This window comes from Diceros bicornis, chromosome 14 (genome assembly GCF_020826845.1).
Source record: "Diceros bicornis minor isolate mBicDic1 chromosome 14, mDicBic1.mat.cur, whole genome shotgun sequence".
Lineage (NCBI taxonomy): Eukaryota > Metazoa > Chordata > Mammalia > Perissodactyla > Rhinocerotidae > Diceros > Diceros bicornis.
The window spans coordinates 37,966,941-37,991,879 of NC_080753.1; the positions used below are offsets into that span (position 1 = coordinate 37,966,941).

The window sequence follows — 24,939 nt, forward strand, 5'->3', positions numbered from 1 at the left end:
AAAATAGGTGATCAAAGAATAAAAATCCTTAAACTAGGTATATCTAATTTTGTGGAAAACTCATTACCTAGTCTGCATTTTTCTCCTTTCATTACAGAGAAGTGAAAACATTAGCACATGCATTTTTGGTTTGCATTTAAGAACCACTGTCACCTGCTGATAGAATTTTTCACCCTTCCCTCCATCTCACTTCTTTCTCATCCTTTAGGAAGAATAGACCTCTTGGCACAATAAAAACTGAGAAAGAAAGCAGATAGACAGGCTTTAGGACAACCCATATATTGTGAAAGAAGTAGTCATAGTTCTCTCTGAAGGTCATTACTTCACTGTCCCCACCAATGTTCAATTCCCAGGAGATGGATTCTGTGCCTTTCCTTAGGCCTTTACACATAGCAACTTGCTTGTAAGTGAATCTGATGGACTGAGCCAAGGTCACATGATTGTGTGCTAGCTAAAAACTGGAGGGTAATAGAAAGTGAGCACCTGACTTTTTTGGCTTTTAAAGTGTGAGTAAAATAATGCAGAATAGTGCTGGCTTTGGCAGCACATATACTAAAATTGGAATGATACAGAGATTAGCGTGGCCCTGTGCAAGGGTGACACGCAAATTTGTGAAACATTCCATAGTTTTAAAAGAAAAAATTAAAAAATCAAGGAATAAATGAGGGTTGACTAAGCTGTTCTCAGAGTGGTAAATTTCATCCTAGCAATTGAGTTCATATAATTGACCTAAACCAATACTCCTTAGTGTAAAGCATGTCTAAGATTTAAAAAATGAAGTTAAAATTCAGCTAAATTGTGGATGGCTCTAGCTGAAATAAAAATGACTTTTAAAAAATAAAAATCTTTTTAAAAAAATGCAGAATACCCAGTGTGGAAAGTAGGTTCAGAAGGTGGGTGACCCAACCATAACCACTACAACACAGGCCTGATCTCTCCATTGATGAGTAGATGTAAATGAGATGCCTGTGGTCCACCAGCAGAGGGATCCTGGAAAAGTCATAGTACAAGTCTCCAAATCTGATTTCTCTCTGAAACATCATTAGGCCAGGATTCTTTAGTAGAGAATTCATTTAACTCATCTGCTCTAGGATCCTTCCATTTTTTATAAATTTGATGTAAAAGGGTGGCATTTTATTTAAAGTGATACACAATACTCCTATTTTTAACCCCATGTTATCCATTTTTATTACAGATATCCCCCTTTCATGGAAAAGGAGGTGAGAAATAGACTGTGCTTCACCACTTAAAACATCATTCTCTCCTTCAACATGATAAAGGGCATTTATGAAAAACCCACAGCTAATATCATCCTCAATATTGAAAGCTTAAAAGCTTTCCCTCTAAGATCAGGAATGAGACAAAAATGCCTGTTTCACCACTGTTATTCAACATTATATTGGATGTTCTAGCCAGAGCAATTAGACATGAAGAATCAATAAAAGTCATCCAAATTGGAAAGGAAGAAGTAATACTGTTTCTCTTCACAGATGACATGATCCTATATATAGACAATCCAAAGGATCCATAAGAAAACGACTACAGCTAATACAGCAATGTTGCAGAGTATAGTAAGATCAACACAAAAATCATTTGCGTTTCTATACAACAGCAAAGAACAATCCAACAAGAAAATTATGAAAACAATTCCAATTATAATGTCATCTAAAATAAATAAAATACCTGAGAATGGATTTAACCAAGGAGGTGAAAGACTTGTACACTGAAATATATAAAACTTTGCTGAAAGAAATTAAAGAGGACCCAAATAAATGGAAAGATATCCTGTGTTCTTAAACAGGAAGACTTAATACTAAGTAGTTAATTAAACGTTAAGATGTTAATACTACCCAAAGTGATCTACAGATTCAATATAATCCCTATCAAAATTCCAACAGCATTTTCAGAAAAGAAAAAGCCATTCCTCAAATTCATGCTGAATTGCAAGGGGACCTGAATAGCCAAAACAATTCCGAAAAAGAAGAATGAAGGAGGACTCACACTTCCCAATTTCAAAACTTAGTATAGAGCTACAGTAACCAAAACAGTATGGTACTGGAAAAAGACAGACATATAAACCGATGTAATAAATTCGCGAGTCCAGAAATAAGCTCATACGTTTATGGCCAACTGATTTTTTTAAAAGATGTGTGTCTATTTATTTAAGTATATTTTTAATTGTGGGGAAAAAAACCCATCTTAACCATTTTTAAGTGTACAGTTCAGTAGTGTTAAATATATTCATATCGTCGTGGAACAGATCTCCAGAACTCTCTTTATTTAGCAAAATTGAAACACTATACCCATTAAACAACTCCTCATTTCCCTCTCCCCCACAGACTGGTAACCACCATTCTACTTGCTGTTTCTATGAATTTGACTACTTTAGATACTTTGTATAAGTGGAATTATACAGTATTTGTCTTTTTGTGACTGGCTCATTTCACTTAGCATAATGTCCTTCAGAGTTTATCCATGTTGTAGCATGTAACAGGATTTCCTTCCTTTTTAAGACTGAATAATGTTCCATTGTATGTATATACCACATTTTGTTTATCCATTTATCTGTCCAAGGATATTTGGGTTTTTTCCACCTCTTGGCTATTGTGAATGATGCTGCTGTGACCATGGGTGTGCAAATATCTCTTTGAGACACTGCTTTCAATTCTTTCGGATATATACCCAGAAATAGAATTGCTGGATCCTATGGTACTTCTAATTTTAATTTTTTGAGGAACCTCTGAACTCTTCAGATCCATTTATGGCATTTGCACTCTTGCTAAAACTGAACCTCTCATGACTACCCTAATAGAAGTTGTTCCAGAGGGCAGTGCAGTTTAGGATAAAAGCCTTTGGTAGATTCTGCCTTTATGCTTCTCTCTGAGATCACTATTTGGGAAGTAGTGGCAGTTACATTTATGGTAGCTAATGAAAATCTGGAGAAGATCAAAAAATGCCTTCAGGTTTGCAGAGAGTTAGCACTGCTATTTCTTCTGCCGGTAATACTCTAAAGGAGCTCCCATCCCTCATTTTTGATCTCAGCCCGTTGCTTACGTCTTTCATAGGACTTGAGACAAATTTTAGTCATTTTGTTTCTGCGTTTACTTGATTTCACCGGTCGGGGCCAGCAGAAAGTAAGCTCTTTGAGGACACGTGCTATTTCCACCTAGCTCATTGGTAAAGTACTTGTCACACAGCAAGCATGCCACGTATACTTGTTAAGTAAGACTTTTACCTTTTATGTGTGAGCTGGCAACCAGACGACAGCAACAAGAAAGAAAATGCTGAAAATCAAATTTTAAGCATTTTCTAAACTGCATCCAAGCCGGCGGGGAGTCAGAGTAGCCGAGAAAAAGCAACAGCGACCACGAAGGGACTCGAACCCTCAATCTTCTGATCCGGAATCAGACGCCTTATCCATTAGGCCACGCGGCCGGTCAGCGAACAACTCTTCCCACGTAAGTTACAAAAGGTATGTAGAGAGGTTGGGGAGAGGGGCTTTCCTATCGCTAATTCTAAAGATCCAGCTTAATAAAGAGTTCTTTGTTTAAGACTGAAATTCACTAACAGGTAAGAACTATTTACAGCACCCTCTAAAATTTGCAAAATCTAATACATAGATGTTAGTGACTGTTAGATGGTTCATCAATGTCAACGCTGTCGAAGTCTTGGATTAATTACCTTGAGGAGCAGGATAGGGAGGAAGACTGAGTAGGGAGCTGAGGCTGCAACCCGCACGAAAAAGAGCAGAGAGGAGAGAGAGAGCGCAGACAGATGATACACACGGAGAGTGGGAGTCTCAACGGATGGTGGCGGTGCTGGAGGAAGGGCAGTGATGGCCTGGATGCTTCATAAAATGTTCTGCTGGAAGTGCGAGGTTGGTTTAAGCCTGGAAAAAAGTAGGTTTTTCAGTTCATATATACTGTAGGTTTAAAAAGAATGGAGTGAATGGGTGCTGTCCTGGAACTTGGTGACTTCTGTCGGGAGAGAGGGAGAATCTCCCTCTGCCCTTTTCCTTAAGGTTCTTATGGCTGGCCAAATAATTAACAAGACAGGTTAGCAGCAGAAAATAATACCAAGTTTAATAAAATGTATACATGGGAGAAACTCAGAAATGAGCAACTCGTCCCTCTGTCTAAGTTGCCTGCTTAAGTATTGTAGCTAAAGGCGAGGAAGGTGTTGGGGGTGGGTAGTGGCCTGGGACTTCAGAGGGCAGGAAGACAATTCTTTTCAGGGTCATCTATAGATAATGTGGTCAGGGAGAGAGAGAGTTTTTGATAAAAGGGGCTTGGTGCCTTTCCTATTGTAACCTCTATCCTACATTATCTTTATAGCCATCATGATAGAAGATCTGTTCCAGGAAGGAGCCACCATGTCAAATTCTTTAGGCAGTTAGTGGGGGAGGTCAAATGTCCCTCAGAGAAAACAATCAAGGTAAAGAGATATATTTCAGGGTGGCCAAATCTTGATCTCCCACACTTCCATGCTTGACTTGGAGACATCTCAAGTTTGACTTATTCTTGACAAGAAGATGTCCATTCGTTTATTTGTGGGTTAATCCACAGAGCAATAAGGTTTTCTGAAAGAACCTGATGGTCACCAAAAGTACGAGTGGAATAGGAAAGATGCGAAACAGACGCCTAGAAGTAAAGCAGTAACATCTGTCTATCTATTAACTCAATGGTTTTGGTTCATTGAAAACGACGACTTATTTGAAACAAAACCAAATCAAAGCATAATTTCTCCCCTCAGGCATCCTACCCTGTCTCACAAAAAGAGTCTTTACCACCAACTTTTCCCATTTCTTCTACTATTTCCTCCTATAGTATCTTCTCTTGCGTTTAAAGCAAAACTCAAATTATCTAGGAATCCTTCAGTCAACATTTTTGGAGTGCCTACTGCAGACTTTGGCATCTTGCTCAGGGCTGGAATTTAGGGACATTGAGAGAGAGAGACCACAGAGTGGGGTGGAGGGTGTCCCAGAAAAGCACAAGATTTGGGGTAATAGCACAGTATGCTTCCCTGTCATTCCAATACAGGATTATGTAAACTGTTGCAGAGCACAAAAAAGGACAAAAATAATCCTAATTCATTTTAGGAAGGTAGTGTAGGGGAGGAAAAAGTTTTCCTGAACCCTCTTAGGATCTCTGGCTGTGTCTGAAAATTAAAATGACAAAGACAGATTAACGGGAGAAAAGCATACAAATTTATTTAATATCAGTTTTACATGACATGGGAATCTTCATAAGAAAATGAAGACCTTAAGAAACAGTGAAACCTGAGTATTTTTAAATTGAGTTTGATGAAGAGTGGACAGTCATGGAGAAATATGATAGGTCAAAAAGTATGAGATAAGTATAGTAAACTGGGGAAGCTTAGCAAGGCCTGTTTGTTGGGATTCTTCTTGGTGTCTCTTTATCTTCTGAGATAAGGATGGTCCTTTCCTCCGGGTATAGGGAGAGCACCTCTCCCTTGAGTGTTTTATGACCTGTTTTAAGGGAGAAGGGTGGGGGAAAGGTCAGAGTGACCTCCCTGCTTCTGCCGTTTTCTCAAACTCCGTCAGCTTAAAATATTCAATATGCCAAGATGCCATATTTTGGAGTAGCATGTCCTGAACCCCATCATATATCCCTTGGGTAAAACGTGAAAGATTTACAATCCTATTCACCCAGCGTTGTCATTCTTAAGATTTATCTATGCAAAGTGTGGGGATCTTTCATCAAATTAGCTTTGGAATAGGGCCACAGAAAATAATTTCAACTAAACCCAAGATCTAACCACGAAGTCTTAACCCTTCAGTCTAATGCTCTGCCAACTGAACTATTTTGGTTATCAAGAACATTTTATGAATTCTTTGCATGAGGCAATGTTTTGGTGGATGGGCTTCCCAAACTGCTAGTCATGATTAGGGAAAGCCCCCTGAGCCCTGGGCCGGGCTGACTTAACAGAGAAGAATGAATACATCTTCTGTTTTCAGGGACCTAGGTAATGGTTGCACCTACTTGCCCCAAACCTCACAGAAAAGAATCTTCACACATTCTCTATAAATCGATTGGACCCTAACTTCTTTCACTCTCTCCCCTTGCCCTCCCCTCCTTTGAAGGCTTAACAGATTTCCCTTCCTCCATTCATATTTAGAAATCAACACATTTGCACTGCCTTAAAAGTAACTTTAGGATTCATCTTAGAATTTACGCTTCAGAGAGGAGAAAAATGAAATGAAAAGAAAGAAAAAAAGGAAAGCATTCCTACATAATAATATTTACATCTATAGCTATCTCTCTATCTCATCTCAATTTGATAAATCCCATGGCTGCAAAAGTTTCTGTTGACCATCATTGTTGACCATGACATGCCCCTCAGTCCTTAGGTAGGTCAGGGAATGCTGCTTTCCATGGAAACCTAGGTTTCAAATCTGGGAGCTTTTCTTTGAAGGGATGGGGAGAGGAGGAGGACTGATAAAGTTAACAAACTACAGATCTGCTGCTTCCAGTTCTGTCATGGACCAAATTGCAGAAATGAAAACATTTTGACATATAGTTTAAAGACAAAGAACATGTTAGAGTTCATGATTTTATTAATAATCCTTTGGCCAAAGAACGAAAATACAGATAGAAGGAATCTTACTACACTCTAGCAAACAAATTTAGAAATTTGTGGGTGGACTACGGATCCTAGCTGGGAATAAATTTTGCATGACAATTAAGTAGCACTCTTTGGACATAGGACGTTACATTCCAGAGGAGATAACATTAAACTTTTGAAGTCTGAACTCTTTAATGGATTCTCTTGGATTTTCATCTTGACATCCATACCATTTGCAAATAAAAATTGGAGTCCCCTAACCCAATTTTGTACTTTTTATTTCTTTCTCTTCTTCATTGTTCTTGTACCTGATTAGACTAGACTGACTATAGATTATTCGTTAAACATGTTTGTTTTGGATTCACATAGATGATCTTGATTCTATTAAGAAAACATTTGCTTTTTAGTTTTAGGATCTAATAGAAGCATCGAAGCAATCTTCTTCAATCTGATGGGGATAGCTTTTTTTTTTTTTTCAGTTACCAAGTTATACATTGCATCCCCAGGACTTATTTATCTTATAACTGAAAGTTTGTACCTTTTGACCACCTTCACCCATTTTGACTCCCCCACTCCCGACCTCTGACAACCACCAATCTGTTCTCTGTGTCTATGAGTATGGGAGTTTTTTTTTTTTTTTAGGTTCCATATATAAGTGAGATCGTATAACATTTGTCTTTCTCTGTCTGATTTATTTCACTTAGCCCTCAAGGTCCACCCATGTTGTCACAAATGACAGGATTTCCTTCCTTTTTTGTGGCTGAATAATACTCCATTGAGCATATATACCACATTTTCTTTATCCATTCATCCATCAATGGACGCTTAGGTTGTTTCTGTATCTTGACTATTGTGAATAATGCCACAATATACATGGAGGTGCAGATATCTTTTCAAGATAGTGATTTCACTTTCTTCAGATAAATACCCAGAAATGGAATTACTGGATCATATGGTAGTTATATTTTTAATATTTTGAGGAACTTCTATACTGTTTCCATAGTGGCTGCACCAATTTACATTCCCACCAACAGTGCACAAGGGTTCACTTTTATCTACATCCTCACCAACTCTTCTTATTTCTTGTCTTTTTGATAATAGTTATTTTAGCAGGTGTGAAGTAATATCTCATTGTGGTTTTGATTTGCATTCCCCTGATGATTAGTGATGTTGAGCACTTTTCTTTCTTCCCTGATGATGAGCACTTTTTCATGTACCTGTAGACTATTTGGATGTCTTCTTTGGAAAAATGTCCATTCAGATCCTGTGTGCATTTTTTTAATTGGATTGTTTTTTTTTTCCTGTTGAGTTGTATAAGTTCTTTATATATTTTGGATATTAACCCCTTATCAGATATATGATAGGCAAATATTTTCTCCCCTTCTGTTGGTTGGCTTCTCACTTTGTTGATGGTTTCCTTTGCTGAGCAGAAGCTTTTTGGTTTGTCCCATTTGTTTATTTTTTCTCTTGTTGCCTTTGCTTTTGGTGTCAAATCCAAAAACTCATCACCAAGAGTGATGTCTAGGAGATTACTCCCCAAGTTTTCTTCTAGGAATTTTATGGTTTCAGGTCTTACGTACAAATCTTCAATCCATTTTGACTTAATTTTTGTGAATGGTATAAGATAGTGGTCCAGTTTCATTCTTTTGCATGTGGCTGTCCAGTTTTCCCATCACCATTTATCAAAGAGCTATCCTTTACCCATTATGTATTTTTGGCTCCTCTGTTGTAAATTAATTTGCTCACATATTCGTGGGTTTATTTCTGGGCTCTCTATTCTGTTCCCTTGATCTATGTGTCTGTTTTTAGGCCAATACCATACTGTTTTGGGTACTATAGCTTTGTAACATAGTTTGAAATCAGGAAGTGTGATGCCTCTAGCTTTGTTCTTCTGTCTCAAGAATGCTTTGGCTATTCAGGGTCTTTTATTGTTCCATACAAATTTTAGGATTGTTTGTTCTTTTTCTGTGAAAACTGCCATTGGAATTTTGATAGGAATTGCATTGAATCTATAGATTGCTTGGGTAGTATGGATATTTTAACAATATTAATTGTTCCAATCCGTGAGCATGGCATATCTTTCCATTCATTGTGTCTTCTTCAATTTCTTTCATCAACGTCTTATAGTTTTCAGTGTATAGGTCTTTCACATCCTTGGTTAAATCTATTCCTAGGTATTTTATTGATTGGTTTTTTTTAAGAGTGAGTCAAAATGGAGATCCAAAAATAATGATATAACTTCAAATATTTTTCTTTAAGTGAAACATCACCAATTTTTTGGAAAAGGGGAGGGGAAATTCCTTGTACATTTCTTTCATTAAACAAACACAGAATGTGTCTTGTACAGATTCCAGTTTCCATTTATTTAAAAGGAGTGAGAACTTCAAGATGTTTTGAATCTGAGTGAAGAATCCTTTTAGATTTTTACATTTCCTCCCATATTTGTTTATGGTGATATTGTGTTTTATTAATAATTGCTGCATTTTTATGCAATCTTTACAGCTTTTAGAATCAAGGTTAAGCTACTGATGGGGTTCAGGACATGCTACTCCAAAACATGGCACTTTGGCACATTGACTATTTTAAGCTGAAGGAGGTTGAGAAAACAGTAGAAGCAGGAAGGTCACTCCGACCTCCCCCGCCATCCTTCTCTCCTGAAACAGGTTATAAAACCCTTAGGTGAGAGGTGCCCTCCCTATACCCAGAGAGAAAGAGCATCCTTACCTTACACCTGCTACAGATAGAATAGCAATATCTGTCCTCTTTTTCTGTCATTCTGATCTTTTACCTATTGGTCCATTTTATGTAAAACTTCTTTCTTTTTCAAGGACAGTTATGTTTTTATTCTTCCAAATACATCTCTTTTCTGTCATTTCCACGGGTCCTTGGAGGGGGAGAAGTCATGCCTAGCTGCCAACCTTCTTTCTCTAGCCTGCACCTTCCTTACTCTCTCTTTCTCCATCTCTCACATCCCCAAATTTTAATTTCTTCAAAAATTGGAGACATTTTAAGGAATTAGTCTGATAGTTCTTTGGTTGATGAATTCACAAGTGACAATTATTAGCTGGAGTAGCTATTGTGAAAGTGTGTGCTGGCATGGGACACTAGCATTGTGGAGGTGTCCTAGTCTCCGTGCTCTAGAGAATTCATTTTCCCAACATGGGCTGGCAACATGGAGCAGTTGATTTTTTGCCCAAAATGATTCTAAGCAGAGAAATCGTTTAATCACTTTAAACTCTGTCCAGCAGCTCCACATAAGGATCATGGCTAAAGATTGTTTGAGGGTGGCAGACATGACTTCTGTTTCTGTGAGCTGGGTACCTCTTGTATCAGGAAGGAGGTGATGTCCCGCCCCCTAGCCTGTACAGGGTGTTTGATCAAACGAAGCCAAACAGTAGAAGCAAAACCTTTTGAATAGAAATTGCAAGATAAAGATTTGGCTAGAGTCAGCGAGTTTATTAACATCCTTTATGGCAAACAAATTTAGAAAATTTGAGCCAGACTAAAGAACTAAGATGGAAAGAGTTTTACATGACCATTTAGTGGCCAAGATTGGAAGGTTGATAATTATATTCAAGAGGAGACAATTCTAAACTTTTGGAACCTGAGTTAAGTCCATTCTCTTGGTTTTTCATGGAAGAAAATCACACCATTTGTAAACAAAGCTATAGTCTTACTTCAAAGACACTGACCTTTCTGAGACAGCTTTCTCCTTGTACATTGGTCTATTGTGTGTTTCTTCCCTAAAGCACACCAGCTCCCACTGCTTTAAGGTGATGTGAAGTTTACACACTCCCAAATTTGAACATAGCATCTTTTTAGATGCTTTCATGTTCCTCTAATCTTTTCCAGTTATATCTCCTGCACCTGATTTGAAAGCATCTATTTTCCCATCAACTTTCTTTTATAAAGTCATTTCAAAATTTTACTTAGCATAAAGCTACTCTTTTTTTGGGGGTACTTATATTTATCAGTTAACCTGATAAATAATTAGAATGTCTAGTTTCCAACAACATGTACAACTGAAATACAGGTTTTAGAACAAACTTGCTAGGCTCTTGGTAGGTATACAACTAAATTCGTGGCAACAGGATTGGGGTGTGAATGCATGAGCATTCAGGTCCTATGGGCATCTTTCAGCATATTTACAGAGAGAATGGAGAGGGTAGTGTTATCCAGTCAGTCAGTTAAATGTGTTTTACTCCACAGATTCTACTAGTATATGAATTGAAAATCTAGATTGGATTTTGAATTTTTCCAAATTCCTTTTGAAACCTACTGAGATAATTTCATTTTCTCCTTCAAGCTATTAATTCATCTTAATGATAGATTTTTTTTCTGATGATAAATCATGCTTATATTCCTGGAAAAATCATTTGTTTCAGTCAATATAGTGTTCAATTTAACATGTCAACATTTTACTAATAATTTTTTGCAATAATACACATGAATGAGGTTGGTCTTTGGTTTCCTTTTCCTTCAGCTTTGGAAAGTTTTGGAGTCAATGTTACACTAGCTTCTTAAAATGAATTGGGAAACTTAGATTTTTTTCTATGCTGCAAAACAGTTTAAATGGCATTGGAAGTGTACATATGTTATTCCAAACCTGTCCTCATTTTAGGTCACTGATAAATAAATGACAAGCAATAGGATATATTGGAGCATATGAGGAAGACATTTGGTGTAAAACTAATTCAGCCTGAACTTGTTTTTCCAAAAGGGCCTGACATGGCCCTTGAGCATGCACTGTATATCTGCTTTAAGTATTTACTATGTCCCAAAGACAAGAAGAATGCCCTTAAAGATAAGGATGTAACTTCCCCCACATCAGCATTTCCTTAAGGATAAGCATCTCTCCCTAAACTAAGGATTGATTGCTGACCTGCTGCACTCGTCTTGCGACCACCCACCTTGAGACCACCCACCTTGTGACCACCTACCTTGAGACCACCGACCCACTGTGTTCATAATAAACTCACTCCAATTTCTATTTATAGATTGTTTATGGATTATTTACATCGACATCACCATGCTGCTTTTCTTTCACCAGCTGCTCAAGGATTTCTGGAAATTGTTGCTCTATCCTGAATATGTTTCAGATTCTGTGCAAGACACTGAAGACTGCTCCAACAGTCTTTGAAAAGACTTGCCATAACTGCTGACTCACAGTCAATGAGGCACTCCAAAACTGCTGAGTGAATGAGCTGGGCCTAATTAGGAGCAGTTCACATTCCCTGAAAGCAGGTCGTTTGGAACATACTTTCTCCCTGGGTTGTGGTTACAGAATTGTCAAAGTGAAGGAATTATTTCAAGGTTGGAGTACCTCAGCTTTGGGAATTTTCTTCTCCAGCAAAAGTCAAGAATGCTGAGATTTGATTTCGTGTGTTATATATCCTTGTCTTGCTAAGCAGTACCTGGCACAAGGAAGGGGTGTCTTTTTTTCCCCCAATGGCAGCTTTGCCACAAATGACTCTTCACAAGAGTCCGTCAGAAAGCAAAGCTCTTGTGAGCAGGATTTGAACCTGTATGGGAAAACCTCATTGAGTTTCAAGTCCAATGCCTTAACCACTTGACCATCACAACAGCCAAAGTAGTTTTTTTTTTCTTTCCTTATACATCTATATCAGCCATAACGTTCTGCTTCAAGATCACAATGTTTTGGGTTTTGCAAGTTTAAAATTAATAGGCTACTAGGTCTGAAAAACAGAAAACATGAGAAAAACAATGTTCTGGAATAGAGAATGAAAGACTCTCAGGTAAAGAAAGAAGGTATCACTGCCTCATATTTTTCTCTGCCAAGTTATAAGAGATTGGAAATCTGATATTCAGCACTAGATTTGTGCTAAAGGAGCAAGAGCCCTCTTCTGGAACTTTCCTCAGAGTTCATCTTGTCTGTTCACTCTCAAGACAGGCTGCTCTGTTCTCTCTGCTTCTGATCTGTGGGAAACCTGACTAGCAAGCTCCTTCTGCCTAGAGTCTTAAACCTGGGTGTGGATGGAAGGGCATTGCCTCTAGAAAAGACAGTGAAAGAAAGAGATGTGATCCCTGAACCCTTAGATATGAAACTTGGGTGAGATGTTTGCATTTTAAAGACAACGAAGATTCTACAGTTTCCTTCATGTATTTTAAGTTCTCAGTCTCAAAAAATAATGTTAGTCATCATGTACTCAAACATACCATTCAAAACATGAAATAAAATATCTGTGTTTTTTCTTAACTCCAGAGAAAATACTTAGAGGGATACCTGGGGTAAAACAAAGAGTGGTGAAAGAAAGGCTATTCCCTGTGTGGAAAAGTGGGTATTGGACCCAAGGGAAAATTACTTTTGTTTCATTTTTTCCATAATCCACCCAGTTCAAGGAACATAACCATAGCATACGTTGAGAAACAGGTGTGTTTTTTTTTCTTAATTCAGTTGCAGGGGCCGATCTACGTTTTATGGGGCCTAAAGTTTATATAGTATTGTGATCCTCTTTCAGAAAAAAATACAAAAGTATGACTACAAAATCAGACATGAAAGTAAATATTTATTTAGAATGAGAAAATAAATCAAAACCAATTACAAATTTTAAAAAGCTGATGAATTCCATAAACATTACAAAAACATAATTAAAGATTAACTTACTGATATACCTCTGTAATACATTTCTCCTATATTATTTAGGTGCACTATCTTTGATTACCTTTCATATGACAATAATTTTTAATATTATTTTCTATAGAGAGAAGTAGATAATTCAGCCTTTCATCTAATATGATGGAATGATTTTTTATTAATCTTTTAAAAAATTTTTTTTCCCCAAAGCCTCAGTAGATAGTTGTACGTCATAGCTGCACATCCTTCTAGTTGCTGTATGTGGGATGCAGCCTCAGCATGGCCGGAGAAGCGGTGCGTCGGTGCGCGCCCAGGATCCCAACGTGGGCTGCCAGCAGCAGAGCGCGCGCACCCAACCGCTAAGCCAAGGGGCCAGCCCTGGAATGATTTTTTAAAACACAGTTTAGAAAAGTTTCTTTCAGCTTCACAACTAATTGTTGGCAATGCCAAGCATATTTTTTCAAATTGTTTTTAAATTTGGGAAATCCTTGAAATTTCTTCATGTATGAACTGTAAGATTTCAGACTCCACCATTTCAAACATTATTTCTCCTTATTACTCACATTACTTACAGGGCCAAGTATGGAAGGTAAATTGGCACAATGAGAAGTGGAAATATGATTGGAGGCCATATCAAGTTGGTGGGGCTAGCAATGACTTAGCCATATGTGGAAAAGATCTTGAAGCACATATAATATCCCTTTAAACTGAAACTAAATTTATCCCCAATCAACATTTTTTCAGCTGGATCCCCAAAATACCTGATCCTACTCCAATGCTATTGGATATGAGAGAAAATGAAATGCTAGGGAAGTTAGAGTGGAAAAAAAAATAGCAATATTAACATATACAGTTAAAATATCTTATTTTTGAAAACTTTATACAGAAATTGACCATGTGAATACATTTGAGGCCTTGGAAAAGGCTGGGGCAAGTGAGGGACCAGATGCTTAAGCTTCATTAGCTTCTTCCGTCTCTGCCATTTCAACCTCATTTTTCTCATTCTGCTTTCCCAAGTCCCAAATGCCTTTCTCTGCTCCACCGTCCCCTGCCCCTATTTTCATTTATAATATCTTCTCAATGTCTTATGTCATTTATTGCACTAGCTACAAGTTCAGGCTTGCTTCTCTCTGGGGTTGATTTCTCTGAAGGTAATATGTTCTGGTGAGTAAGATCACTGGCTTTGGAGGCAAATCACTGTGATTGGCATCAAGGCTTTGCCTTAATAGTACTAGTTGTGGGGGTCTTGGGAATGTTACTTAAAATCTCTAAGCCTCGGTTTCTTCCTTTTCTTTTTGGTGAGGAAGATCGTCCCTGAGCTAACATCTGCTGCCCGTTCCCCCCTTTTTGCTTGAGGAAGATTGTCCCTGAGCTAACATCTGTGCCAATATTCCTCTATTTTAAATGTGGGACACCACCGTAGCATGGCTTGATGAGCGGTGTGTAGGTCCATGCCCAGGATCTGAACCTGTGAACCCCAGGCCGCCAAAGCAGAGCGTGTGAACCTAACCACTATGCTACCAGGTGGGCCCCATGGCTCACCTTTTTAATGAATTAGAATTGGGCCACCTGGGGCTTGGAGCACCCCCTTGGACTACAGAAGGACAGATGTGGTTGATACCATGATTCATGGTCCTAATCCTTTCTCCAAAAAGGCCAGAGAAGAGCTAAAATGTTTAGATCCTGAATAGTGATAATATTAGGGTTTGAGATCTCTGTGAATTAAAATCCAATTGACAGCTTTCTCATAGGGCTCTAATCCTAAAATAAAAAAGAAAGATGGGAAGTTCATTGAGAATTCTTCTATCCTTTTTAATCTCATCTTGCTAACCTGAGAATGCTAAGCCTCCTAACTGTCTCACTCCGTTTCTGACTCCCTTTACTTGCTTATCATCCAGAACTGTCCTCTACACTCTCTTCTGCTCAGAGACAGGCAATTCCTGATTTAGCCCATTTTCCTTCCTTTACTTCTGCTCCCTTTTTTGTATTGACTTTGGCTTCATTTCGATCCTCTTTTCCAATTATACTTTGCATCCTGTGTCTTCTGCAAAACATACCCAGAAATATGTGCTAAACTAAGCACAACCTCTTTTGCATCTTATTCTCTTATTCTTATTTTCTCATTTTCACTGCCTCTAGACAAAAATAGGTCTGTCATTAGAAGGGAAAATAATGGAATTTCAGTAGATTCCCAAAGAATCCTCCTTTTGAAGTCCAAAAACTTCTGCCCTTTCCACTCTTCCACTGCATCATGTGAAGAGACAGTGGAGAATGAGGAAAGTGTGAATGGAAGCTTGCTAGAACCTGAAGGCTGAGAGCTCCATATGCTTTTGCTTTACTCAAGATGGTATCTAATTCTTGATTCTCTGGTGTTTATGTAAGAAGAGGGAAATCATAAAGAGGTCACTTGGGAGAATTCCAGGTTGCTTTGAATCCCGTCAGTTCCTTCAATACTTGCTGGATATATTTACAGATACAGAAAAAGAGTTAAAACCAATCAAGTCAGAAATAAACTAGTTATCTGGATAGCAACTTCTCTGTTCCCTTAACCTGGAGCTACAGCACTGGAGGACCAGGTAGGATGGAATCATTACCTGCCATTTTCCTCCTTCAGGCCTTTTCAAGGAGCTTTCCCTGAGGAAGTTCCATGTGGTGATGACTCTCTAAAGCTCAGGAAATCTCTCCGAGAATAAAAAAAAAGACAAAGAAATGGAAAGTTAAGAAAATTAGAAGATAATTCCAGGTAGTTCAACAACCAACTAACAGAAACTCTAAACAAGAGGAGAAGAAAGAACAAAGGAAAGAAAATTTATCAAAGAAATATTCTTAAAAATTTTCTAGAATTTATGGATTAAAAGATAAATTAGTTAAGATCATGCTAATTGCTGTAAAACCAAAACAACCCCCCAAATATATGATGGCTTAAGCAAAAAAGAAATTTATTTCCTGTTCACATGCAGCAGAGATTGGGAGTTCCTGATCAGTAGGGGCATTCCTTCAAGCATGAGTCAGGGACCCAGGTCCTTTCAATGTGTGGCTCACGATCTTCAACATATGATTTCCAAGTTTGCCTGCTCATCTGCATTAAGACAGTAGATGGAGAAATAACTTGGAGGACTGGCTAAGAAATATTTTTATGATTCAGCCCTGGAAGAGGTACAAATCATGTCTGTTCACATTCCATTGGTTAGAACTCAGTCACATGACCACATCTAACTCCAAGGGAGTCTGGGAAATGAAGCCTACTTGTGTGCCCAGGAAGAAGAGAGGCCATTTCGGTGAATAGCTAGCCAGTTTCTACCACAAGAGGATCTAACAAATGCCAAGTAAAATTAATGAAAAGGATCCATACCAAGACATAGCATTATAAAATTTCAGTGCACTGGGGAGATTCTTGCACAATATTTTTACTGATGGAACAGCTTGCCATCTATACCACCCATATTTAATAAACAAGAGAGGGAAAAAAGGAGTAGTTCATCAGAGATGTTGAGACTTAGGGCCTTTTTACATGGGAAAAACGTAGCACAGTATTCCCATCACTATGGAAAGGCCCAATGGATTGTTTATTCAGGCTGGAAAGTAATGGGAACATTACCAAGTCCACACTACTCAGGACTTACAGACTACTACTTACTCCTAGAGGGAAATAGAGCTGAGGAGAAAGAAGAAAGGTGACTTTTCTCACTGAATTCTCACTGGGAGAAATGACAATAGACTGATATAACTTGACAATGTAGTAGCTAATAACAGTCATATAGGATTTGTTGAGGTCCTAACTTGCATTTTGCAACCTTGCCTTCTAACAAAGGGCCTGACATAAGAATGATCAACCAAGTATGTGTGTATGTGCATGTGTGTGTGCACACATATGTGTGTATCACATGATATTAAGAGAAAATAATTCAAGATTGCAGTCACATAACCCAGGTTTATGCTTCATAGAAATTTGATGAACATCATTGAATCTTTCATCCCATATCTGTAAAGCAGGACCAGCCATGATTACGCGTATTGCTTTTTATAAAGATCAAAGGAGGGGCCGGCCTCGTGGTTTAGCGGTTAAGTGCTCACGCTCTGCTACTGGCGGCCCGGGTTCTGATCCTGGGCGCGCGCTGACGCACCGCTTCTCCGGCCATTCTGAGGCGGTGTCCCTCATACAGCAACTAGAAGGATGTGCAACTATGACATACAACTATCTACTGGGGCTTTGGGGAAAAAAAAAGGAGGAGGATTGGCAACAGATGTTAGATCAGAGCCGGTCTTCCGCAGCAAAAAGAGGAGGATTAGCATGGATGTTAGCTCAGGGCTGATCTTCCTCACAAAAAAAAAAAAAAAGATCAAAGGAGCTCATACATGAAAATGTCTCTGCAATCTTCAGAACATGATATTAACTCACTTGTCTCCAAATCACATTCCTAATACACTGCCTTGGGTCACCTGCTTGGCTTTCATCTTCCCTAAAGACCTGATGAGTAGGATTATACACTTCATATATTTTGAAGTTTTCTCAAGATATTGGGCATGTGTGTATTCTGTCTCCTGAGTTAAATGTTTAAATCCTCAGGAGAATACTACAACTTAAGAGGTCATTCCACAACTTAAGAGGTCTGTCCCACTGTTGACATACAAATACCTGCACACCTTTAGTTGTGACATCTACCTAGTGCTCTTTCATGGTGAGACATGTTACTTTTCCGTTCCCTGTTATTTGTCTACCGGTGAGGGTCCTTCTTCTGGGTTGGCTTCTGAGAAGTCTCAGAAGTTCTTCCCGACCCATGAAGGTCTTCCCAAGTTCAAAGAGGACTCCAAGAAATTCCTGTGTAAATCAAATAGTCCATATGAGCAGAGGGAGTCTGGAAAATAACATTGAATAGGAATCTGTTAGGAGGAAATGGCACTTCTTTGGGTCTTCTAAGGAAGTTTCAGGGCCATAATGGTAACCATGTGGGGAGTTGACTTGGAAAAGCACAGTAAACAAAGTTAAGGTTTGCTATCCAGATTTAAATCAGGGCCTTCTCCATTGATGACATTTGCTTGCGATTTAGAGTCAACTTTCTCTTCCTGATACTGAAAGGAAGACACCCTTACAAATGGAGATTTCCTTTTAAGTGTAAATTTCCCTTGCAGAAGGGTAACTTCTACTCTGTTTTCAGAGGTTCTCCTCTGTCATTTGTTTCTCAAAATAATCAATTCAAAGTAAAACTTATGCCAAAGAGGCATCTTTTGAGGTAGCATTTTCTGGCCTGCTATAAAACAAATACTCTAGTAGATGCAGACAAGAAAAAGCTGAGCCCATCCAGTGATGGAAAGTGTGCAGCCAGATGATCTCAAAGCCATGACAGTCTTGGGGAAAATGGGCCAGATCTTTCATACAGAGGTTCTGAAATTTGGTCCCAGGATCACCATCAGCATAATCTGGAGACCTGTTAGAACTGAAAATTCTCAGGCTCCACCTCAGACCCAGTGAATCAGAAATTCTGGGGATGATGTCCCCAATTTATATTTCAACAGACCCTCTAGATGATTTTGATGCACCTAAGGTTTGTGAACAACTGGACTAGAAGGACCAACATGTTCTGCTCCCTCAGCTTAGAGCAAGGGGGCTTCTTTTTTTGTCTCATACCTAGAGAAAGTGCAGGAGCAATAGTGTCACCAACTAATTGCCCCGAGGAACTCAAGGGGGTTTTGAAAACACTTAACTGTTTCTCCAAATTGTTTTTTTTTTCTTTTTTGTTATGTTAAGAGATGCAATCACCAACCACCTTGAACCAGACCAAGCCCCACCAGGAGAGCAGTGCTTGCCAGATGAGCCAACTGAGCCTACACAAGTGAATACCTACCTTTCGGTTGTAGGGGAGGAAGACAGTTCCTCTACCCTCTAGGTCCTTCTAGCTGGCCTAAGAATTAAATTGACATGAGACAGAATAACAGGAGAAAATCAAACAAAGCTTTGTAACATGTATATATGGGAGAAACCCAGAAAAACTGAGTAACTTGCCAGAACGGTGGAGGTCGTCACCTTAAATGCCATCTTCAGCTAAAGATAAAGAAGGATGTTGGGGGTAATTTTTTGGGGCTTCAAAGGGGAGGAAGGCAATTTACATGGAGATGAAAATGCAAATGTTTGTTAAACAAGTGTTTGCTGGGCCAGCTATAGACAATATTATCTTATGGTATTAGCTCCTTCCTGGAACAGGCCTTCCATCTTAAATTCTTTTAGGCAGTTAGGGGGAAGGTCAAAGTTTCTTTCAGAGTCTTTTGTTCTTAAAAATAATCAAGCCAAAGAGACACATTTTGAGGTGGCCAATTCTGATCCCCCAAACCCTTTTGAATATTCATTCCTCATCTGAAATAAAATGCTCCTGCTGTCCCCTGCTTGGGGAGAACCATGACCTTGAAAATGATTCTATGTGGTCTCCTATTTGCTCCAAATAAACCCTACTTTGTGTGACAACTATTTCTGTTGGAGAGTCTGATTTTAACTTGCCAGGAAGTGAACCCACTTTGGTTCAGCAACAGTAGGGATCTGGGACATGTCCTACTGCTCTGTGTATCCGAATCCTGGCCATCTTGAAGGAGCCACTCCCTAGTACTCTTCCTCCCACCTCTGCTGCCTCCTGCTCCCAAGTCTCCTCTCTTCCCATCTTGTCTTTCTTCTCGCCCTGTGTTAACTTTCCTGAGATCCTAGTTCATTTCCATTTCTGTCACTAGATTTTTCAGGCCCAGTGGTTCCCACACTGGTTAGATTATCGGATTTGTCAACAAAAATATCTGGAATACAAGAATTTAGTTAGGAAAGCTTTAGTGCTCATACAGTTTGCAAACTGGAGAGATGTGGCCTTTGCAGCAAACTAAAAGTATCCTCTGGGAGAACAAAGAAAGGGGATCTTTTTTTTATTTTTTTTATTTTATTTTTTTTTTTAATTTTTTGTTTATTGCAGTAACATTGGTTTATAACATTGTAAAAATTTCAGGTGTACATCATTGTACTTCTATTTCTGCATAGATGACATCATGTTCACCACCAAAATACTAATTACAACCCATCGCCACGCACATGTACCGAATTATCCCTTTCACCCTCCTCCCTCCCCCCTTCCCCTCTGGTAACCACCAATCCAATCTCTATCCCTATGTGTTTGTTTATTGTTGTTATTATCTACTACTTAATGAAGGAAATCATGTGGTATTTGACCTTCTCTCTCTGACTTATTTCACTTTGCATTATATCCTCAATGTCCATCCATGATGTCACAAATGGCTGGATTTCATCGTTTCTTATGGCTGAGTAGTATTCCATTGTGTATATATACCACAGCTTCTTTATCCATTCGTCCCTTGATGGGCACTTAGGTTGCTTCCAAGTCTTGGCTATTGTGAATAACGCTGCAATGAACACATGGGTGCATGTACCTTTACAAATTGGTGTTTTCAAGTTCTTTGCATAAATACCCAGCAGTGGGATGGCTGGATCATACGGTAGTTCTATCCTTGATTTTTTGAGGAATCTCCATACTGTTTTCCATAGTGGCTGTACCAGTTTGCACTCCCACCAGCAGTGTATGAGAGTTTCCTTCTCTCCACATCCTCTCCAACACATGTTGTTTCCTGTCTTGTTAATTATAGCCATTCTGACGGGCATCAGGTGATATCTCATTGTAGTTTTGATTTGCATTTCCCTGATAGTTAATGATTTTAAACATCTTTTCATGTGTCTGTTGGCCATCTGTATATCTTCTTTGGAGAAATGTCTGTTCAGGTCCTTTGCCCATTTTTTAATGGGGTTGGTAGTTTTTTTGTTGGTAAGATGCATGAGTTCTTTATATATTTTGGAGATTAAGCCCTTATCAGAAGTATGGTTTGCAAATATCTTCTCCCAATTGTTAGGTTGTCTTTTCATTTTGTTGATGGTTTCCTTTGCTGTGCAGAAGCTTTTTAGTTTGATGTAGTCCCATTTGTTTATTTTTTCTATTATTTCTCTTGCCCGGTCAGACGTGGTGTTTGAGAAGATGTTGCTAAGACCGATGTCGAAGAGCATACTGCCTATGTTTTCTTCTAGAAGTTTCACAGTTTCAGGTCTTACATTCAAGTCTTTAATCCATTTGGAGTTAATTTTTGTGTATGGTGTAAGGTAAGGGTCTACTTTCATTTTTTTGCATATGGCTCTCCAGTTTTCCCAACACCATTTGTTGAAGAGACTTTCTTTTCCCCATTGTATGTTCTTGGCTCCTTTGTCAAAGATTAGCTGTCCATAGATGTGTAGAAAGGGGATCTTTTAAAGAAAAAGTTCCCCCCAGGTTCCCACTCAGGTCTGCTTATGCAAATGAGAGATGCCAGCTTGCTTAGTCCTGATTGGTTGGTGTAGGTCACAGTTTTATTGGTGAGTTCCAGGTGGCTGTTAAGGGTTTTTGTAAAATCAGGAATTTTGGTAGACTCAAAGCCTAAGAGTGCATTCTGTGGTTTTTCCACATAGAGTCCATCTGGTTCTCAGAGGTCTTTTTGATTTCATTTTATTCCACAGATTCAACTGAGGAAGATTTAATTAACACAGGATTCTCAAACCTGAGATTCTGAGAGCGCTCAGTGTCTCCATGGTGGGACGCAGGAATCATATTTTTATTAAGCTCCCCTAGATGATTTTCCAATTTTGGGACCCAAGGCAGGCCACCCTGACACCAGCCTAACACAGGGTTGACATAAGGGAAGCCATATTGTAGAAAAGAAACCACATTGTAACTTTGGATGGCCTCTGGCTAACTCTGGACTTTCTGGCCCCTCCCAGCTGCTATATGCTGATAACTTTGTTCTTTTGAGTTCCTTAGGAATGTGATGACCCCCGGGCAGAGTCTATGCTGATAGCCATCATCAATGACAACTGAAAGATCAAGGTATAGGGCGTTGCTCCAGTCTCTGATGCATATCAAGTAAAACAAAAGACTGTCAGGAACTAATACCAGATCCCACCTGGAGATCAGATGGATGCCCTCATGCCGAGACCAGCTGCCTCCACCACTCGGAGACCAGCCTGGTGTATAACTGGCCTGTAGTCTTTGTTCTGTATGTTTTTTTCTGACATTAGTTGACCATCTTCCATCTTGCTGGCAAGTGATAATAAAAAGTCCTTTTTCTCCTACCACCTTGCCTCTTGACTATTGGCATGTCTTGCAGCGGGCAGACGAACCCCCTTTTGGGTGGTAACAACCCCAAAATACCCCACAATGACATATTATTTTGAATTAAAGTTACTTGTTTGACTTAAATTTTTTTTTTTAATATTTTATTTATTTATTTTCCCCCAAAGCCCCAGTAGATAGTTGTATGTCATAGCTGCACATCCTTCTAGTTGCTGTATGTGGGACAAGGCCTCATCATGGCCAGAGAAGCGGTGCATCAGGGCGCACCCAGGATGCGAACCCCTGGCCGCCAGCAGCGGGGGGCGCGCACTTCACCGCTAAGCCACAGGGCCGGCCCTGACTTAAAGTTTTGACACTCCTCTCTCTGTTCTCCCTGAAAGCAGGAAGTAAATCTGTCCTGGGAAAGGTACCCTCCTCTCCCCCCAGGAGATAGAGACATTCTTATCACCAGAACTAGAGAATTCAGGACAGAGAAGCCTATGTTAAGCTGGAAGGAAACATTAACAGTCAGAGGTTCAAGGAAAGTTGAAGTTTATTTCATCCAGTTACAGTCTGCAGGCTGGGAAAGCACTGACCCAAGGAGGTCCTGTGTGGTTGTTCAGAAGGGCAAGAGTAGGCAAAAGATTATAATAGGCTGAAAAGGCAGGATGTTGGTGTCAGTTCAAATTCCATGGCGACTATTTAGGAAAAACAGGGCCCGCAGACTCGGTCTGGTGATCTGACCCCTGGCGTCAGTCTGTCTTTGTCTTTATCTTAACCAGCATATCAGGAACACTGATTAAGTGTGGGTTGTAAAACAGAATGTCACAAGCTACGGATTAATGGTTACATATACATTGCTCAAGTTTCCATTTCTCCTGAGAAACTGACCTGGGGTCAACGGAAAAGAATTTATGCCTCAGTTAGCAAGGCAGAGAGTCCATTTTCTCTTATAACATTTAACACCTATATAAACAAACCCTGTTACTTTTACTAATTTACTATCTCAAGCCTAAACTGCTCCAGTTCCTCGCTAATTACTACCTTAAACCTAAATTTCTTTGTCCTGTCAAATCCTCACAAACTTGTTTCTTTGTGTAAAAACATATATAAACTACTTGCTTCGTTCATTCTCTGAGCATCATTTTTATGATCCAGTAGTATGTATTAAATTGGTTTTCCCCTGTTAATCTGTTCATGTGTATTACTCCAGCCATAACTACAGGAGGGTAAGCGGGCAATTTCCCCTCTCCCTACACCACATTTAGGGACCCCTGCAGTGTTGTCTAAAAAGCACTTATACTAAGGACTTCTATGTCCCTTTACTCTCTGCGTCTGAGGGTCGCCCGTGGCCCATGCATTGTATACCCCGTTTCTTCGTTGCCCCGCCGCCCCCCGCCGCCCCCCGCCGCAAAGGTGCCCCAGGTCTCGGTAGGGTCTGATCCGGCGGGAGCGCCAGACCCGGAGCTGGGGAGGAGATGGCGTTTTCAGCTCTGCAAGGGTCTCACAGGGGTGAGAGACAACCAGAAGAAAACTTAAGACAGAAAAGGATTTGGGATTGCCTCCAAATACTCATTTCTGGGTTGACCGTTGTAGCAGAGATCGGCGAACGGCGGGAAGCGCTGGATGGTTGCGCCTCGGAGCGGAAGGGGTCTAAAGACTGAAGGCGCGCGGAGGGTTTATACAGTTAATTCGTTTTGCGGATCAAGCCTAGGGCTTAAAACGCCTTTCTTCTGCGTTTTCAGTCCGTGGAGGCCTCCACCCGAAAGGGGGCGCTATAAAGGCGGCTCCATCCTTTTCGTCCTCTTTTCCCGGTGCGCGTCTCGGTGGTTCTCACGCCCGGAGTCTCGGAGCCCGGGAGACGCGTTGGCTGCGCGGGTTCTCGAATAGGAGGCTGGAGCGCGGGAGCCTCGCGGAGTGGGGGCTGCGACCGACGCGAGGCGCTCTGCAATTCCCCTCCAGTCTTCTCTCCCACCTGGACCTAAATCCCCATGGCAGCGTTTAGGCCTTTCTTCTTTTTAATCCTCCTGTGTTATATTCTCGGTTTTCTGGCGACCTTTTTAAGCAGAGAGGCTTTATCCCAGACCTCTCCCTGGGGTCGGCCAGGCGGTACTGCCCCCTCCCCCACCGGCCAGTGGCCGTCGAGGTGATGTCCGCGAGAGGGTGACCGATAGTGGGAGATCTCAGGACCAGACAGGGACTTTCGGTATAATGTTTAGTTTTCTTTTTTCCAGCTTAGCCGCGAGACAGTATCCACTATAGAAAGTTCAAAAATTGAATTTGACAAAATAAAATTTCTATTGTCGCTATGGAGAATGGTATATCGGGTCATAAAATTATTTCTGAGCTTCCTTTAATGTGAGGGGGTGTAGCTCAGTGGTAGAGCGCGTGCTTAGCATGCACGAGGCCCCGGGTTCAATCCCCGGCACCTCCACTTTTGTTTTTTTTGCCCTTAAAATTCACTTTTGCTCTAAATCCTCCCCTGGTCATTTGCAGAAACATGTCCGCTGCTGGCCTCTATTTCTGGTTCTTTCGTTCACTTTTAGTTCTTTTAACTCACACGAAAAACAAGGGGAACAAGCCGACTGTATTTTGCTTTTAACATCGACGCATTTCTGCGGTAGGTACTTGGCGCCGCCCTGG

General features: G+C 39.9%; 3 non-coding genes across 3 annotated transcripts; 2 read left to right on the forward strand and 1 right to left on the reverse strand.

The window, feature by feature from the left end:
* Window positions 1-528: 528 nt before the first annotated feature.
* LOC131414277 (U6 spliceosomal RNA) lies at window positions 529-631 on the forward strand. The gene has a single exon (XR_009222168.1). It is a non-coding gene; the product is annotated as a U6 spliceosomal RNA (small nuclear RNA).
* A 2,731-nt stretch (window positions 632-3,362) lies between these two features.
* Window positions 3,363-3,435, reverse strand: TRNAR-CCG (transfer RNA arginine (anticodon CCG)). Its single transcript has one exon. It is a non-coding gene; the product is annotated as a tRNA-Arg (tRNA).
* A 21,223-nt stretch (window positions 3,436-24,658) lies between these two features.
* Window positions 24,659-24,730, forward strand: TRNAA-AGC (transfer RNA alanine (anticodon AGC)). The gene has a single exon. It is a non-coding gene; the product is annotated as a tRNA-Ala (tRNA).
* Window positions 24,731-24,939: the final 209 nt, after the last annotated feature.